This window comes from Artibeus jamaicensis, unplaced genomic scaffold (genome assembly GCF_021234435.1).
Source record: "Artibeus jamaicensis isolate MK-2021 breed Jamaican fruit bat unplaced genomic scaffold, CSHL_Jam_final scaffold_1964, whole genome shotgun sequence".
Classification (NCBI taxonomy): Eukaryota; Metazoa; Chordata; class Mammalia; order Chiroptera; family Phyllostomidae; genus Artibeus; species Artibeus jamaicensis.
This window is the reverse complement of record NW_026522030.1, coordinates 44751006-44769854: the sequence shown is the minus strand read 5'-3', so window position 1 is coordinate 44769854 and position 18849 is coordinate 44751006. Positions and strand designations below refer to the sequence as shown.

The following is an 18849-nucleotide window of genomic DNA, read 5'->3' as shown; positions in this document are numbered from 1 at the left end:
CTAGGCTTTTTTTTTAAAGAAAATAAAAATGAGGGCATATCCATTAAACACCACAAAAAAGGTTCTGCGATAAAGACAAATTAATACGCATACTCTTCTTTACCCTGAAAAGATCAAAATGAAGTTAATTTTTTTTTTCTCAAGAAATGACACAATCTCAAAAAAATAACATGCTGAGTGGGAGTCAAAAGTTTACCAACCAGCCCTGGCTGGTGTAGCTCAGTGGATTGAGCGCGGGCCTGCGAACCATGCGATCGCGGTTCGATTTCCAGTCAGGGCACATGCCTGGGTTGCAGGCCAGTTCCCAGTGGGGGACGCATGAGAGGCAACCACACACTGATGTTTCTCTCTCTCTCTTTCTCCTTTCCTTCCCCTCTCTCTGAAAATAAATAAATAAAATGTTTAAAAAAAAAAAAAAAGTTTACCAACCAAATACTGGCTCTGCCACTATGGGAGCTGAAGGATCCTTTCATTCATGGCAGAGCAGTGACCAGGGTTCAAGTCTGCAAACTAGGCAATGACAAGAATGTAGCCAGCCACCTTGAAACATCCATAGAAAAGGTCTAGTCCCTTCCTGGGCCTATATACTTTAAAAAATATACCCTGGTCAGCAGAAGTGGAGACCCAAAGCTTCCTAACAGCATATGAACCCAAACTGGCCTACCTAACCATCCCATATTTATATGCAGATAAACTGGGTGGAGCAACTGGGGAGCAAAACAAACTGCACAACCCAGGGTTCTAGCGTGGGAAAATAAAGTCTCAAAACCTCTGACTGTAAAAACCTGTGGGGGTTGCAACAACGAGAAAAACTCCCAGCCTCACACAAGAGTTCCTTGGAAAGACCCACAGTGTCCTAGAACATACACAAACCCACCCACCCTGGAATCAGCAACAGAAGGGACCAACTTGCTTATGGATGGTGAAGGAAGTAACTGAAAGCCTGCTGAGAGCTGAACAAGCAACACTGTTCCCTCTTGGATCCCTCCCCCACATACAGTGTTGCAATGCACCCAGGTGGGTTGTCCCACCCTGGAGAATACCTAGGGCTTCACTGCGTACTATGTAACAGGTGTGCCCAGACAAAAAAAAATGTATGGCATAAATAAAAAAACAGATCTAAACTCCAGAAAATATACAACTAAGTGACAAAGTGACAGCCAACCTATCAGATGCGCAGTTCAAAGCACTAATAATCAGGATGCTCACAGAAATGGTTGAGATATTCACAAAACAGAGGAAAAAGTGAAGATTATGAAAAGTGAAATAAAGAGGAATGTACAGGGAACCTACAGTGAAGGGAAGGAGACCAGGACTCATATCAACAATTTGGAGCTTTAGGAAAAACTAAACATTCAAACAGAACAGAATGAAGAAACAAGAATTCAAAAAAATGAGGAGAGGCTTAGGAACCTCCAGGACATCTTTAAATGTTCCAACATCTGAGTCCTAGGGGTGCTGGAAGGAGAAGAGGAAGAGCAAGAAACTAAAAACTTATGTGAACAAATAATAAAGGAAAACTTCCCCAATCTGGCAAAGGAAACAGACTTCCAGAAAGTCCAGGAAGCTTAGGAAGTCCCAAAGAAGTTGGACCCAATGAAGCACGCACCAAGGCACATCATAATTACATTACCCAATATTAAAGATAAGAAGAGAACCTTAAAAGCAGCTACCTACAAAGGAGTTCCCATAAGACTATCGGCTGATTTCTCAAAAGAGACCTTGCAGGTAAGAAGGTGCTGGAAAGAAGTATTCCAAGTCATGAAAGGCAAGGACCTATATCCAAGATTAATCTATCCAGCAAAGCTCTCATTTAGAATGGGAGGGCAGACAAAGTGCTTCCCAGATCAGGTTAAGTTAAAAGACTTCATCACCACCAAGCCCTTATTATATGAAATGTTAAAGGAACTTATCGAAGAAAAAGAAGATGATCAAAAATGGGACCAGTAAAATGACAATAAACTCGCAACTCTCAACAACTGAACGTAAAAAGAAAAAATAAAAACAGAACTAATCAAACACCTAGAATAGGAACAGAATCACAGAAATGGACATCACATGGAGTGTTATCATTGGGGAAGGGGAGGGAGGACAATGAGGGAAAAGGTGCGGGGAATGAATAAGAAGCATGAATGGTAGGTTCAAAATAGACAGGGAGAGGTTAAGAATAGTATGGAAAATGGAGAAGCCAAAGAACTTATATGCACAACCCATGGACATGAACCAAAAGGGAAGGATGCTGGAGGGTGGGATGGTGCAGGGCAGAGGGGAATAAAGGAGAGCGAAAAAATGGAACAACTGTAATACCATAATCAATGAAATATATTTTAAAAAAAGAGAGGCAGGGAAAACCATCTGGGGACTGTCTACTATCCTAACAGAAACAGCCACTACTTAGCTCCTGTCTGTTGCTGTCACTAGGAATACTGCCAGATCTTCTGATCTTATAAGAGAAGCTCAAAATACAAATTTTATGTGACATTAACAAACTTTTAAAACTATGTGGATCAAACAAAATATATCTGTGGCACATTTGCAAAAAGGTAGTAGATATTAAAATGTTGACACCTGTCGCAATAATTTAAAAGGGGATGACATAAGAAACAAAGTAATGCATGCAAAAATACCTTTAAATTTTTCTTAAGTAACTTTTTTTTATATGTGATATCTACCCAAAAAGCTGTATCTAAGTCTTAAAAAACTCTGTAGGTATTCAGTAATTAATTATTTTATTAGTACAGGGATCTCAAAAGCACTGGGATAATCCCAGTGATGAGAAAACAAATGTAAAACACCCTTAACTTTACAGATAGAAATGACATGCTCAGTAACTTACCAGCCCTCCTTGTTTACAAATGAGAACAAAACAATCAGTCTCCACAGTAGCAAATGTGGTGTCAGTCTAGAAAATCACAATTCTTTGTAATCAATCCCTTCATAAATACTAGCTTGGGTCCCATTTTTATAACACAGCATTATAACATGGTATATCTCATTTCACATTTACTGTGCAGTATTTTTTAGTTATTTTTGCTTAAACTAATTAAGTAATACTAATTTTTGGCCATCCTGTGGGAGTGAAATCAATGCCTGCCTCGGAGCAGCAGGACCACTAGGGATACTAAGGGTTTCTCTAAACAGTGTTTCTCCCTCCAGTCTACAGCATGGAGAATATCTTTGCAAACGTCTTCAAGGGCCTTTTTTACAAAAAAAGAAATGTGCATTCTTATCATGGGCCTGGATGCTGCAGGGAAGACCACTACCGGTACAAATCGAAGCTGGGTAAGATCATGCCCACCATCCCCACCATAGGTCATAGGTTTCTATGTGAAGACCACGGGGGATGTGGGTAACCAGGACAAGACCTGGCCTCTGTGGCTCCATTACTTCCAGAATATACAAGGTCTCATATTTGACAGCAATGACCAAGAGCACATGAATGAGGCCCAAGAGGAGCTCAAGGGGATGCTGACCTGCTCATGTTCAAAAATAAGTAGGACCTCCCTAACATCATGAACCAACTGTGCCTGCACTCTCTGCGCCACAGAAACTGGTGCATTCAGGCCACCTGTGCCATCCGTGGAGACGGGCTCTGTAAGGCACTGGACTGGCCGTCCCCTCAGCTCCAGAACCAGAAGTGAGCCACACTCCTCCTTCCCCCCTCACTCCCTCCTTCACCCTTGCTTTCTCCTCATGTGGCAGAAGAGCCCCTGTGGTGTGAGCGCCAGAAGCTGTCTCCATGGTCAGTCCCAGGATGCTTTACCATGCTGTGTAATGTGCAATCACAGCTAGCAATGGGGTTGTTGTTGTTTTTTATGAAAACAGTTCTTGTTTCTGATGAGGCAGTATCTGATACTCCTATGCAATATCAGTCAGCTTTATTTTTATTGTAAAAATAGAATCAACCCACTGTTTAGTACGGAGAAGTGATTTTAGGCAGCCAGGGCCTCTGGAGTCACTGTCAGATCAGCCCAATGTTCCTCCTCTGGGCTTTAGATCTATTTTGGTGGTTGGTTTTAAACCCAAACTCAGTGCATTTTTTAAAATAGTTACAAACAGCCCCGACAGGTATGGCTCAGTTGGTTGGGCATCATCCCACAAAGCAAAAGGTGGCTAGTTCAATTCCTGGTCAGAGCACATTGCCTGTTATTTATCCCTTGGTCAGGACACATATGAGAGGCAACCAATCAATGTTTCTCCCCTCTCTTTCTCCCTCCCTTCCTTCCTCTGTAAAAACAAATAAATTAAATCTTAAAATAGTTATAAATACAAGAGAAAGGAGAAATGTGCCAACTGTAGGTTCTGCAGTAAGGCTGGAGTCCAGGATACCCATGGTCTGTCTCCTGTCTGGAACATGCAGTGGGCAGAACCAACCACAATACATTTGCATGGTCACTTATGGTCCATGACTGAGTGACTCACTGGGTTACCTGCATCCCATAGCATTTATGATTGTACCTGTGCTTATACCACTACCCAGGGGATAGGCTGCATGCTGAAGCCACCACTCACAGACCTCATGGAGGGACCCTAGCCTTCCCTTGGATCAGTATAGTTGCTTCAGTGGGACCAGTCTGGCCAGAGCAGAAGCTACGCATGGTCACCACGCACTCCAGGTTACCTGGGTCTCACTAATAGGAACATGGGAAGGTGGCCAGTCATCTTAGAGCACAGGTCCTCAGAGCCTCCGTCCATATGTGCTTTCACTTCCTCGGCCTGCAAGGGTCAGATTTGACATAAAAAATAACCATCTCTATCCCTGGCTGATGTCACTCAGTGGACTGAGTGCCAGCCTGCAAACTAAAAGGTCTCTGGTTCAATTCCCAGTCAAAACACATGCCTGGGTTGCAGGCCAGGTCCCCAGTAGGGGGCACAATAGAGGCAACCACACATTGATGTTTCCCTCTCTCTCTCCCCTGTCTCCCTCTGTCTAAAAATAAATAAAATCTTTAAAAAAAATCATCTTAAAAACAACCACCTCTAATTTCTCCTTTTGTATTTTAATAAACACTGAAGAAGCTGGAGCTGTTAAACTTTATCATAGGGAAAACCTCAGAACTGGTTTGTCTGGTATCCTGGGACCTCTTACTGCTTTCAATACACAATTAGTTATCAACTGTTTTATATACTTATTTTCAGTTTTCATTTCAACAAACAAGAAATATAATTACAGCTATTACAATAAAATCTCTTAACTATTAAAAACACTAATTTTTAAGGTTTTTTTTAAATCCTGCTTTTCCTCATTTGACTCTACCACTCCTGATAAAACCCCCTCACAGCCCAGTCAATACCTAATAGTGCGCTGTGATCCGAACAAAAGGCCATCCATGCAATCACCACTAATTTGTTGGAAAGTTAGGCCTAAGCTAATGTATGTTACTGCCACTAATTTATATAGCTGTAACAAGCCATTAAGTTTCAAATATAAGGTACATAGAGAAAGAAAAATAAAATTTCAAGACTTCAAAATTCAGTCCATTAAACAATAATGTCTGAAAATTGTACATTTCACGAACTAAAATTAAAACCTTTGGTCCACATTTTAAAACACACTGACAATCTCTTTAGGATCTTTACACAATAAGAATAAAATTGGACCCACGTGCAATTCATTTTGCTTTAAACTTAATTACACTGTGTGACATGATAGCTCTTTGTGCTTCCTCCTATCCACAAAAAAAAATCACATTATTTAAACATTTTACTTTTAAAACAGATAACTTTTCTTGTTTTTTTTCATATTTACACATCAAAATACTGACAATTTTAAACAGTGTGTTCTTCTCTTTCTAAAGGTCTGGACAATAACCAATGTAGAGCAAGTTTTGAAAGAAATAAAATTCTACAACAAAAAGGCCATATGAAGAGACTATTTGCCTTTAAAAGGTAAACATGAGTATGAAAAGGAGAGCAGAGAAGAAAAAAGGGAAAATGCACACCCAAATAATAGCCAGCAGAGAGCTTGGGACTGCCTTGCATTTGGACCACTAAGGGTTTGAGGTTAATGGCATCTCTGGTTCCAGGCAGAAACAACCCCAATCCTTTTGAGAGGTAAGCCTCCTCCATCAAAACCGGTAAATTTTCCATAAAATTTAAATTTTCCGTAAAATTTTGGCTTCATCTTAATGAAGCCAAAACATACAACCAAAAAGCACCCTTACCCAGGGAGGCAAGCCAACGTGGAAGCAGCAAAAACAGCTGACAAAGCATGTAGAACACTCCCCAACCTGATATCAAGGACTGTTGATCTCAGAATTATCAGAGAGACATTAAAATATATAAAATGTTCAAAGATATAAAAACTGGAATCACAAAGATAAGCAAGTAAGATAAACTATTTGGAATGACCAATCAGATCTGGAGGGGTGGGGTAGATTTCTAAAAGCAAACTAAAAATTGAGATTTCATTGAGATTATTAAACTAAAAATCTCAATAAGAGTGTTAAACAAGTAGTTAATCAGAAGATAAAATTTAAGACGTTAACGCAGAGTGCAGTACACAAAATATAAGATGAAAAATCTGAAAGGTAAAGTAGATTAAGTATGTGTAAAGTATCTCAGACCTTTACTGATGCCACAGCCTTTATTTCCCAGTGGCCAAAATACCAAAATGCCTATTGTATTTGTAAAATAAAAACTGCTTATAAAGCCTTCATTAACTCCTACTCTTGAATGATAACCTATGTGGACAAATATTTAGGCTCATTCTGGACTTAGGCATTTCAATGGTTCTTGGTCTTACTACTTTTCAAGTAATTCTGGATTGGGGATTCAAAAAACTAAAACTGTTTTATTTAATATAACATAAAATACAGAATTGATCTTTCCACTGTAAGACAATTACTGTAATGCTTTTGCTATTTACCTTGATACATCATTTTCCTAACAAAATAGTTACCCAATATTTTTGTTTGCAAATGTGCTTTCACAGCATACTTTGTACACATGTAAAGATAAGTATTTAATTCTCACTATTCATTTCTAACTGATTAAAAACATAAAAAGTACATAAACTGTGGTAGAACTTTACTTGCTGTTCTGGTTCTCATGTTGCTCACTAGGTTAAGTATGCTGACCAGTCACATACTTACGAAAGAAACCTTTCCAATAGAGTATATATAACAGGATGAGAATCTCAAATGGCTTTCAATACCCAAACGGCTTTCAATACCCCTACTACATATTGGCTATCCTATCAAGTATTAAGTGCAAAACAAGCACTTAATTGACAATCGGTAAAGCTGTGAATGGCTTCTGATTTTATTTTAAACTCTGTAAATTATATTTAAATATTTCAAAAGTATGTTCCTGATTTTGAGATACCAAGTGATGTTGTGCAGTTTTCACTTTATTGAATGTGTTCAACAGTCCCGTGAAATTTATAAAGTGAACCCTTTATCATAGCTTCAGGAGCTAAAATTAAAATTGGTTATCACACAAAAAAGGACTGGAAATAAACAAAAAAATGAAAAGAACAATCCACAACTAAAGCAAATAACTCAACCAATACAACTGACATAGTTTTGGTATCCAGAATACATAAATAATTCCAAATAATAAGAAAAAGTCAAACATTCTAACAGAAAAATAGGAGCAGGTTTTACAAAAGAAGAAACACGAACAGCTAATAAAGACATGAAAATATATTCTCATATCATTTGTAATCAGAAAAATACAAATTCACACACAAGACATTTTAGTCATAAGACTGACAATAAGTAAAAAAGTGAACAATATAGTAAGTGCCAAAAAGGAAGTATGTGTAAGCACGAGGAAGCTTTTGGAGGTAATGAAACATTCTACTACTGGGTTGGTGGCCATGGTTACACAAAAATCACTGAATTTTTACATTTTGTGGTATGTAAATTACACCTCAGTAAGACTGTCTTAAAAATAAGTATACACTGCTGGAGGAGCATAAGTTGATACAAACCCTTTGGAAAACAATTCAGTATCTAAGGTAAAGTTGGACACTATAAGGGAGCACTTCCATTCCTAGGTGAATGCTTAGAGCAAGAGTGTCAAACTCATTTTCACCAGGGGCCACCTCAGCCTCACGGTTGCCTTCAAAGGGCTGAACATAATTTTAGGACTGTACAAATGTAACTACTCCTTAACTAGGGGCAAGGAGCTCAGCACTGCCGCCTGTTAGAAACAAGGTGCCAGGCCAGAAGAAACAAGGTGGAGGGCCAGATTTGGCCCGCAGGCCTTGTGTTTGCCACCTGCACTTTAGGGAAACTTCTTTACATATGTAGGAATCGTATGTTCATAGTAGCAATATTTATTTTTCAAAGAGAAAAAAAGAAAATATCCCCTGGCAGGATGACAAAAATAAAATGTAACTTCATAAAATGAAATATCATCCAGCAATTAAAATGATTGAGCAGTAGCTCACACAAAACCTACTATTCAGTTAAAAAAAAAAAAAATCAAAGTCTATAATGGGGATAAAAATGGTAATGGAAGAAGACTTGACTTGGAGTGATGAACACACAATACAATATACAGTTTCTGTATTATAGAACTGTACATCTCAAACTTACATAATTTTATTAACCAATGTTGCCCCAATAAATTCAATAAAAAAGGGGGTGAAAAGAAAAAGCCAAGTTCCCAGAGAACTACATAAAGTGATACTATTTTTAATAAGGTTACAAAATAAGCCAAACTAAATATACATCAGTGTGGCACAAACCATTCTTGTGATATTAACAATGGCTGGACTTTTTATGGACAGACCTCATATATAGAAACTACCAGGCATACTGATCACCCAGTACCCTTAGAACACTTTAGTATCCTCGTTCTTCACTATGGCTCACATGTTGATGCTTACCAATGTCCTGAATTCTCAGGGATTCTCAGTACCCTAGAAGCTTAACCTCTTTACATCCCTATGGTACCTGGTATTCCTACCACCCATGGGGTACCTATTCTGCCCTGCACATGTTATTGGTCCCTTAGGGAAACCGTTCATGACTCTCCAGCTACCTAATCAGCACCTTGCACCGGCAAACACCTCATATCCCTAACGCTTCTCATACCGCCATAAACCATTCAGCATGGGACTCCTCACATATTTGTAGGTTTACCAATTTAACACTTTATTGACCATCTAAGTGTCCTTTGGTGAGCTTTATAAGTTGAGACGTAAAGAGAAGAGTTAAAACAGAAACTAACAATCCAAATGTCTTTTAAATCATTTCTAACACAAGATCAGCCAGTTTTCCCTGTGAACATTCCAAGGTCAGTAGCTCCTTACCCTGAGGGCAGCCTAATCTGTTCTGGGGCAGCTGTACAAGCAAAGACACTTGAGGGCAGTAGCCACATACTGTGAGGTCATCCTGTGGGTGAACTTTAACTCTCTTCCATCGACGATTCCCTGACAATATCCACTCAGAAAACACAGCCTCCAGACATGAAACATTCTTGATGCAATGTGAACAGAACTACCATCACCTCCCCTGGCTGGATGGTATAATTTAGGATCATGAAGGCTAAGACTGCATTCATTAAAGACCAGCCACGACATGCCTGCAGGTGGGTTTTGATTAAGTAAAAGCTTTATTTCACAAAACAAAAATCTGAAAGTCACATTACTTACTATAGGCCACAACTGTCTTTGCTCCAAAATGTCCAGAATAATGACATTTTATTGCATTTTATTTTTTAAAGATTTTACTTATTTATCTTTAGAGGGGAGGGGAAGGAGAGAGGGAAAGAAATATCAATGTGTGGTTGCCTCTCACGCGTCCCCTGCTGAGAACTGGCCTGCAACCCAGGCATGTGCCCTGACTGGAAATCGAACCACGATCCTTTGGTTCACAGGCCTGCGCTCAGTCCACTGGGCTACACCAGCCAGGGCCAGAATAATGACATTTTACCTTGGGTGTGAAAATTACACAAGTTAGTGTAGTGGCTTCAAATTATTTCTTATTTTAGGATAAATGATATCCTGACATGATAAAAATACAAAAATGGAAAGGAACTCTGCTGGTGACTCAGTGAAAACTTGTTCATTTGCAAAACCACAGCCTTAGATAAATTTGTTGTCCCACAGCACCATCTGGTGGATTAAAGTATTTACGCTAATCCATATGAAAAGAAAATAATGTCACCTGTAAGACAATGCTGTTAAAACTAAAATCTTACTGTTTCCCATGCTTTAGCCAGCAGATTTCTTATAAAGGGGATCTTGACAAAATCCTAATACAAAAGAAATCTATAACTCATAAAAACTCTTAGGAAAAAATTCAGTTCATCTTCTTAAAGAAACTGCTTCAAGAAGAAATATTGTAAAACAAGTATTTTTAAACTGGGAGGAACCTAAGACAACTGTTAATTCAATCTCTACCCTTTACAGATGAAGACTTTAGGGCAAAGACTGAGCTTCCCCAAAAGTCACAGCTAAGGATGACAGACATTGATTATATAAGTAAACGGGTTAAATATTCTGTGCGGATTACTATAGACTTCCATTTCAAGGGACTGCTGAAGAAAAGGCGGGAAATAAGGTAGTTAATGTGTCCTGGTGCAAGGTGCCATTCTCTGGTTAACAATGACTTTGCCACCCCACTGTAGACTGTAAACTACACCCTACATTGACCCACGCAAAGCCAAGAACTCTCATTCCCTCCCTGCCTCCACAGCCCACCTGCATCCCTCTTCACGTTAGATTTATCTGTTTTCCCCGGTTCCAAAAAACCACCCTATCAATAAAAGTAAGACAGATAAAATAAACGTTATATCACTTGTTGAAGAACATCTATCGTTTTTGGAAAGCATTCACAATGTGTTTAAAATAGAAAGGAGGTTGAATAAAGATAGAGAAAAAATAAAAAATGTGAATGGTGGCACAAATGGATGGGTGGGCTAGTGGGAACAGCATCTTGGAAAACAAGAAAATGATCGGGCAGCTGAAGGGTTGGAAGGTGCGGTAAGGGGGGGGGGGGGAGGGAAGGTAAGACCGAACTATGTTCACTGTGATACCACATCTGCTTTTGAAAAATATAATTATGGAGCATTAAACTGAGAAAAAACATTGGAAAGAAATACACTAAAATTTTTTGACAGCTGCTGTCCCTGAGTGAAAGGATTATGAGTGATTTAAATTTTATGTATGTAAAATTTTAATATATATACCATTCATATTAACAAAAGGTCATTTTTACCCTAAAATGTATGCATTTTAAATAAGACATTCAACAGAAATTAGAAATAGAACCCCATATACATACCTAACTATAGCAAAAAAAAATCACTACCTCTCAAGGAGAAATACAAAGTATAGAATATTATACTTAAGCCCTGGCTGGTGTGACTCAGAGAACTGAGTGCTGGCCTGCAAACTGACAGGTTGCCGGTTCAATTCCCAGCCAGGGCACATGCCTGGGTTGCGGGCCAGGTCCCTACTTGGGGGCATGTAAGAGGCAACCACACACTGATGTCTCTCTCCTTCTCCTTCTACCTCCCCCCTTCCCTTCTATCTAGAAACAAATAAATAAAATAATTAAAAATAAATACACACACACATACATACGTATATACCTGCATGACAAAAGCAACAGACCAGCAAATTAATATTGAAAGGGAATCTTAGAATATAATTCCTTTAAAATATTTTATATATTTTTCAGACACTGGGATTTGAGTTTACATCCTAAATCCATTTTCTGCTTATAAACTCTTGCCTGAGTTATATATCAGAATATATGGCATGATGTTCCCCAGGAATTCCACAGCTGGCTGTGTAAGAACCCTGCCTCCTAATGTGATTAGGTCTCTGAGGCACTTATCAAAGATGCAGTTACCTGAAGGTCTGTAAACAAGAATGAAACACTATTGCCTTGCCTGAAGATCCTTCCATCACCCATGTAGAATGAGATCAGGGAATGAATCTTTTGCTATCTTAAGATAGCATTTTTCAAAGTGTCGTTTAGAAACCATTGGGAGGCACTCAGATTCCATCTGAGTCTGTGGCATCAAAACTATTTTCATAATTATATCAAGACAGTATTTGCCTTTTTCACTCTCAATTGTACATGAGTGTGAGGTGGAGTTTTCCAGAGACTACATGACATCAAAACATTAAATGCAGAAGCAGATGTAGAAATCTAGAGGTCGTCTATTAAGTTACACTTTAGAAACTTGAAAAAAATGTAAAATAATGCCACTCCTCTCACTAAAATTTTTTGTTTAGAAAATATAGTCATTTTGTATAAAAATGTGTATGTTATTATGTAATGCATTATTTTTAATGAATTAAATATGAATACTTTTAAACATAATTTTTAATGCAATAAATAAGGATAAATATAACCTACATAAATAAACCTCTCTGTTGAAGGAGACCAAAAGTTTAAGAACCACTGTCTGGGAGTACTAGTGTTCAGCAAAACACATACCAGAGGAGATCACTCTAACCCCTGCCTCTTCCTCCTCTTCAAAGCACTCTCCAATCGTTTTGCTATGACCAGGACATCTTGCAGACCATTATCCGATCACACTTTTTAAAGCATGATTCTGATCCTATCATTTTCCTTCTAAAGGATCTCAAGCAATTCTTCAAGAGGTACAGAATAATAACCAAGACACACAGGAAATTCCGCAATCTAGCCTTAGATTATTTTTCCAATGTCATCTACTTATCAATTCTACAATTATGTAGGTGCACACTTTGCAGCAGATACTATTGACAATCTGAGAAATGATACCTGTCATCACTGGACTCGGAGTCTACTACAGAAAAAAGTCAGGTAAACACAAGTATCCTTCATTTTCTGTACTTATTTTCCAAATATTTGCTGTTAAAACGTGTATCTCCTTACTCAAAATTCATTGTCCAAATAAAAAAAACTATCTGTAATGACTGTGAAATCCACCCCTGGAATCATTTCAGTTGTATACAAATCAAAGTAAGAAAATACAGACAACAGTACACTTGTTACTCAGCTGTTCTCCCAAAAGGATTATGTCTTGTGCCCATATTAAATGCATTAGGCATCACTATTATCATCTTCCCATTATTAATAATAAAAATGTTTTCTTAGATGATAGAAAAGCCCAAAAAGAGCACTTTCTTTCCAACTTGGGCCTAGCATAATGGCTCCTGCAAAGACGAGTAGCAAGAAGAAGGACTGTTTTGCCATTAGTAAGGTAGTGACCAGAGTACACCATCAACATCCACAAATACATCAAATAGAGTGGGTTTCAAGAACAGAGATCTGGACTTTTCTATAAAGGAAAAGGGAACTCCAGATGTGCGCACTGGCAACAGGCTCAACAAAGCTGTCTGGGCCAAAGGAATAATGTCCCATACCATATCCAGGTGCAGTTGTCCAGAAAACATAATGAGGATCAAGACTGACCAAACAAGCTCTGTATGTTGGTTGCCTATGTAAAAAATCACCACTTTCAAAAATCTACAAACAGTTAATGTGGATAAGAACTAACTGCTGACTATCAAATAAAAGTATAAATCCACCAAAAGAAATGAAAAGAAAGAAAGAAAGAAAGAAAGAAAGAAAGAAAGAAAGAAAGAAAGAAAGAAAGAAAGAAAGAAAGAAAGAAAGAACAGAGATGCCCAAGAAGAGGGTAAGTGAGCATAAGACACCTAGAAAACACCACACATTAAAAAGAGTTGAAGGTGACAATGCATATAGAGGAAGGGAAGCATACAAAGCACGATCTCAATATGCCCCCCTCTACTAAATAAAGCAATGTCGTTCCTGGCAAGCTTAGCCTTACTACTTTAGCCAACACAGTATTTGAAAAACTAGAGAAATTCCTCGTGCAACGCACTGATAGCTACTCTCAGGGTAGGAGACATCTGAGTACCAGGCTGGTACCGTATAGGGTGTGGACACCTGCAGATATCGGAATGTGGCTGCAATGTGGGAAGAACATGATTTAGTCAATGAACCGAGTTTCAAAACAAGTCTAGGAGATTTAAAAACAGTGATATGGCACAAGTTGTACATCACAGGTGCAGCAGCTTCCCTTCCCCTCACTGTGAGATGGCTGCTATCTTCCCTAAAGTGAACTGCAGAAAGCTATCAGGAAAAATGGTTACACACAAAGGAAATTTTCGATCTTAATGTAATGTGTCTCATAGGTTATTTCAAAAGAAAGAAGTGTCTGGACATAAAACATCCAGAGAAAGCTAAAGTGCTCCTAAGTGAGAACTGCAATGATGAGTATAAACTGAACTCTTGGCTTATACTCATCTACTCTGAAAACATCAGCTCACAAATGCCACTGAGGACTACACTGCCTGTAATGCTATGAGGCATTTAAACCAGAAGGCCTGGGCTGGGTGATAGAGGAGGTGGGTGGGGTTTACAAGAGGAGCTGTCACCCCTCAAGTAAGGGAAAATCTTGCAAAGAAGAATCTTTTGGAATTAGATAATACTCTTGGAGATCCTTCTAGTGCTAGGGACTAGGGAGATAATAGCCAGTTTAAGCAAAGCACATGGAATTTCATTTTCAACCTCATTCAATGAACCACTCACTAACAACATTAAGAGGATCACCCTTATACTATATGACAGGTAGTACTAGAAACGCAGCCTGAAGTAGCATAAACCACATGCTTGAATGACACTCTGTACTGTACTAATGTAAATAAATAATGTTGATCTTTTTCTGAGCTCACACACAGAACAAGAAGAATACATTCCATCTTCAAAGGTCTGTGGAAATACATGTGGCTACTGGCTATCCAGAAATGTTCTATCCCCTCTTTCCAACACATACATGTTGACTTTCATGACCCTTACTTAGGCAAGCCAAATTATCCCACACAGTACTTTTTTCTTTACCTTTTTTGTGTGTTTTCTTCTTTAACAGAAGGCTAACTTTTTAAATGTACAGTTAGCAAAGGCTATTAAAATTTCCTTTATTAGTGAACCAGCCCTTAGTGAAACATACCAAAAAATGCACCCCTCTGTTCATTGCAACATTATTTACAATAGCCAAGATTTAGATGCAGCCCAAGTGCCCATCATTAGGTGAGTGGATTAAAAAAGCTGTGGTACATTTACACAATAGAATACTACTTGACTGTAAATAAAGAAGGAAATCATATCTTTTGCAACAGCAAAGATGGATCTAGAAGAGTATTATGCTAAGTGAAATAAGTTCGTCAGAGGAAGACAAATACTTATATGTGGAATCTAATGAACAAAATAAACAAACAAACTAGCAACAGACTCATAAACACAGAAAACAGACTAAACAGACTGACAGCTGTTAGAAGGGAGGGGTTTTGAGGGCTGGGTGAAAAGGGTGAAGGAATTAACCACAAAAGAAATAAAACTCATAGATACAGACAACAGTATGGTGATTACCAGAGGAAAAGTGGAGTGGGTGGAGGTAGAAGAGTGTAAAGGAGGGATAAATAGCGACAGAAAGAGACTTGACTTTGGGTGATGAACACACAATATACAGAAAATGTATTATAAAATTACACACTTGAAACCTACATAATTTTATTAACCAATGTCACCCCAATACATTCATTTAAAAATTTTTTTAGAAAACATTTTTTAGCCCTGGCTGGTGTGGCTCAGTGGACTGAATGCCAGCCAGCCTGTACACCAAAGGGTCACTGATTCAATTCCTAGTCAGGACACATACCTGGGTTGAAGGCCAGGTCCCCAGTAGGGGGTACATGAGAGGCAACTGCACATTGACATTTCTCTCCCTTTGTTTCTCCCTGCTTTCCCCCTCTCTAAAAATAGATAAATAAAAAAAATTTTTAAAGCTACAACCTGCATTTAAAAAAAAAAAGAAAACATTTTTGTAAAGTTCAGATATTAGGATTCTTATGCTAATGTTACTGTAACCAAGGAACCATATGGCTACTCAAGAGCACAGGTAGCTCTAAATAGAAACTGCAAAATCTAAGTTCAAGACCTTCTTTAATTTCAGAAGGTTCATGACATCATCAAACATTTCAACAATTTCACTGCCTTAAGATATCAATGTAGTCAATGTATATGAATCTCATTCTCCTGAGAACATTGAGAATTTGATCCTATACCTCAAAAAGGCTTTGAGCACCCTTACCCAAGAACAAATAATTATGCCTCTATATTGGGAATTGGCACACTTTTCCTGCAAAGGGACAAGCAGTAAATATTATAAGCTTTTGTGAACCAATAATCTCTGTCACAATTACTCAACTCTGACACTGTCGGGCAAAAAAAGCCATCCAAGATCTGTCCAGAAAAAGTCCAAACATTGTTAATATCACAAGAACAGTTTGTGGGACATAGATGTAACCTGACAGCCAAAGAGAGTGGACTGGAATGTGCATGCATGGACAATGATGACTTCACTATACTAGTCAGTGGGGGTGGTACACGCAGTTGAGTGAACATGTGTACTGTGTGACCATAGCATTCAAAATGACTGAGTGAGTAGAGGAACAAATCTGCTTCCAATCTTGCATTAAGCTTGAACATTCCTCCATGGAAACTATTCAAATGATTCAAAAGGCTTTTGGGGACAATACAATGTGTGCAGCAAGATCAGGACCATGTTAACTGTGTTTTTTGATTGGGAAGGTATTGCCCATCACAAATATGCCCCAGGCCCACCCTCCAGGCCCAAAGAATTAATAAGGAGTACTACCCCAATGTTTTTCATCAGTTGAGAGATGCAATACAACAAAAATGGCTGCAACTATGGGCAACTGGTAATTGGCAGCTTCATCATGACAACACGCCCACTCATCATCACACCTTGTGCAGACTTTTTGCAGAGTTTTTGGCGAAACACCAAATCACCCAGGTGACTCAGCCTTACTACAACCCAGGCCTGGCACCCTGCAACTTTTGGCTTGTCCCAAAACTAAAATCACCTTTGAAAGAGGAGAGGTTTCAGATCATTGATGAGATTCAGGAAAATATGACGGAGCAGCTGATGGTAATTGGGAGAACTGTGTAAGGTTCCAAGGTGCCTCCTTTGAAGGGGACTGAGGCATCATTGTCCTATGTATAATGTTTCTTGTATCTTCTATTTTCTACAGAATGTCTCTATTTTTCAAATTATATGGCTGGATACTTTCTGAACAGACCTCTATATATGTAAATGAATGAATGAGGCTATACTCCAATAAAACTTTATTTACAAAGAATAGCAACAGGCAGAATCTGACGGCCAAGTCCTGCCCTTCATCATACGCACAAAGGCTGGGTTTTCTTAATGCAGGCCTTTGATAGTCTTCATATTTCAGTTTAAAAAACAGTAATTTGCTTAAAATGTATTAGGGTTATTGCTACCATAGGCTACTGCCCATGGTGCTGACAGACTTCTCAGTACATCCTCTGAAAGAAGCAACAGAATGAACAGTCCACACGGTGCCCTAGGATCCCCAGGCCCTTCTTCCTTTACTATCAAGACCAGCTTCTCTCATGAACACCTCACCCCCAATTCCTGTGTTGATCAACATTACAATGGCACCTCCCTGCCTGATGCTGCAAGAGAAAGGAGAGGCTGCTACAGCACTATGGGTCCAGGGGACCAGGCCCACAGCCCTGTCTCCAATCTTGAATTGGTCCCTGGCCCTCAGATGCCAAGCCACTATTCCAGGTCTGCCTCACTCTCCTCAAGCCCAGGTGCAGTATAAAGCCTCCAAATTCAAGTATTTTTACTGAACTTGGTCTTACCCTCTAATTTACCTAGTTCCTGTCTCATCCTCCTCTCTTCCTCCTTTACCTGACTTGAACTTACTCCTCTAGGCCCAACTCAGATGTCCCCTTCCCACAAGAATGTCAATGCCAAGACTGCTTCAAGTGCCTCTCCTCCAGGTTCCATGGAACCCCACATTTGCCTTTATGGCCCAGTTCCTTATAACTCTTTGCCCCACTGGCCCCAATGGCCCCACTGGCTTCACTGCCCCTCTGGGAATTATTTGAGAATGAGGACCCTTATTCATCTTTGCACCCTACACAAACTGTTTCTCTTACATCCCCTCATCCTCTCAAAGAACTCCCATCTATACACACACACACACACACACTATGATTTATTTTCAATCATTCTTTTAAGATTTAAGAAAACACTCATAACTAGGGGAGTGAACTACATAACTGGAAACTAGGGGAAAGTGAACTACAAATTGATGATTATAATCCCTTTCAATATAATGCCATGAACCATAATAAGTCAGTTCCCAATACAATTTAAATATTGAGCTGAACAGTTCAACAATACAAAGGTTACTATAGTAATACATGGGCTTTTTCAATGACCATTCACTGCAATGATTTCAGATGTTCCCGACAGTCACAGGCTGTCCTTACACTGCCCCTTCATCACTCTCTTTAATGTACTCTCTTTGTTGTTACTCTCTATCCACCTCAAGGAGACAAATACAAGTCATTTTCCATTTGTCTGAATTTAGGTATCCTGAGTGTGATTACTTTCATTTACCAGTAGCAGTTTACAACATCTCTCTCACATCATTCTTTATGCCTCAAAAGCATCGAAATGTCAGCTCCACTCTGAAGCTACTAAATGCTCCCACAGAGCCTACAAAAAATCCATAACATACTATGCCTTGTCAGTCCTACCAAAATGACACAGTCCTGCCTCCCAAACCTATAAATAATGAGGAAGGTTTAAAACTGCATGTGTACAAACTAGTTGATTTTGTTTATTGGATTTAATAATTTCAGTTACTTAAATCTGAAGCCTAGAGTCAATGTTCACTAGAAGCAACGCCAATGTGTAAACAAGCAGTAAATTGATAAGCACAGTAAACCAAAGTCCATCAGCCTCATCTGTGCAGGAAACAATTGTTATTTCACTACCAAATATGGAAAGCTAGTTCAGGGCTTT

General features: G+C 38.9%; 1 protein-coding gene and 1 pseudogene across 3 annotated transcripts in view; one reads left to right on the top strand and one right to left on the bottom strand.

The window, feature by feature from the left end:
- Positions 1-18849, bottom strand: part of KDM4C (lysine demethylase 4C) — a 371183-nt gene that overhangs the window by 309127 nt on the left and 43207 nt on the right. The window lies entirely within an intron of this gene.
- On the top strand, positions 3165-3641 carry LOC119057836 (ADP-ribosylation factor 1-like; annotated as a pseudogene).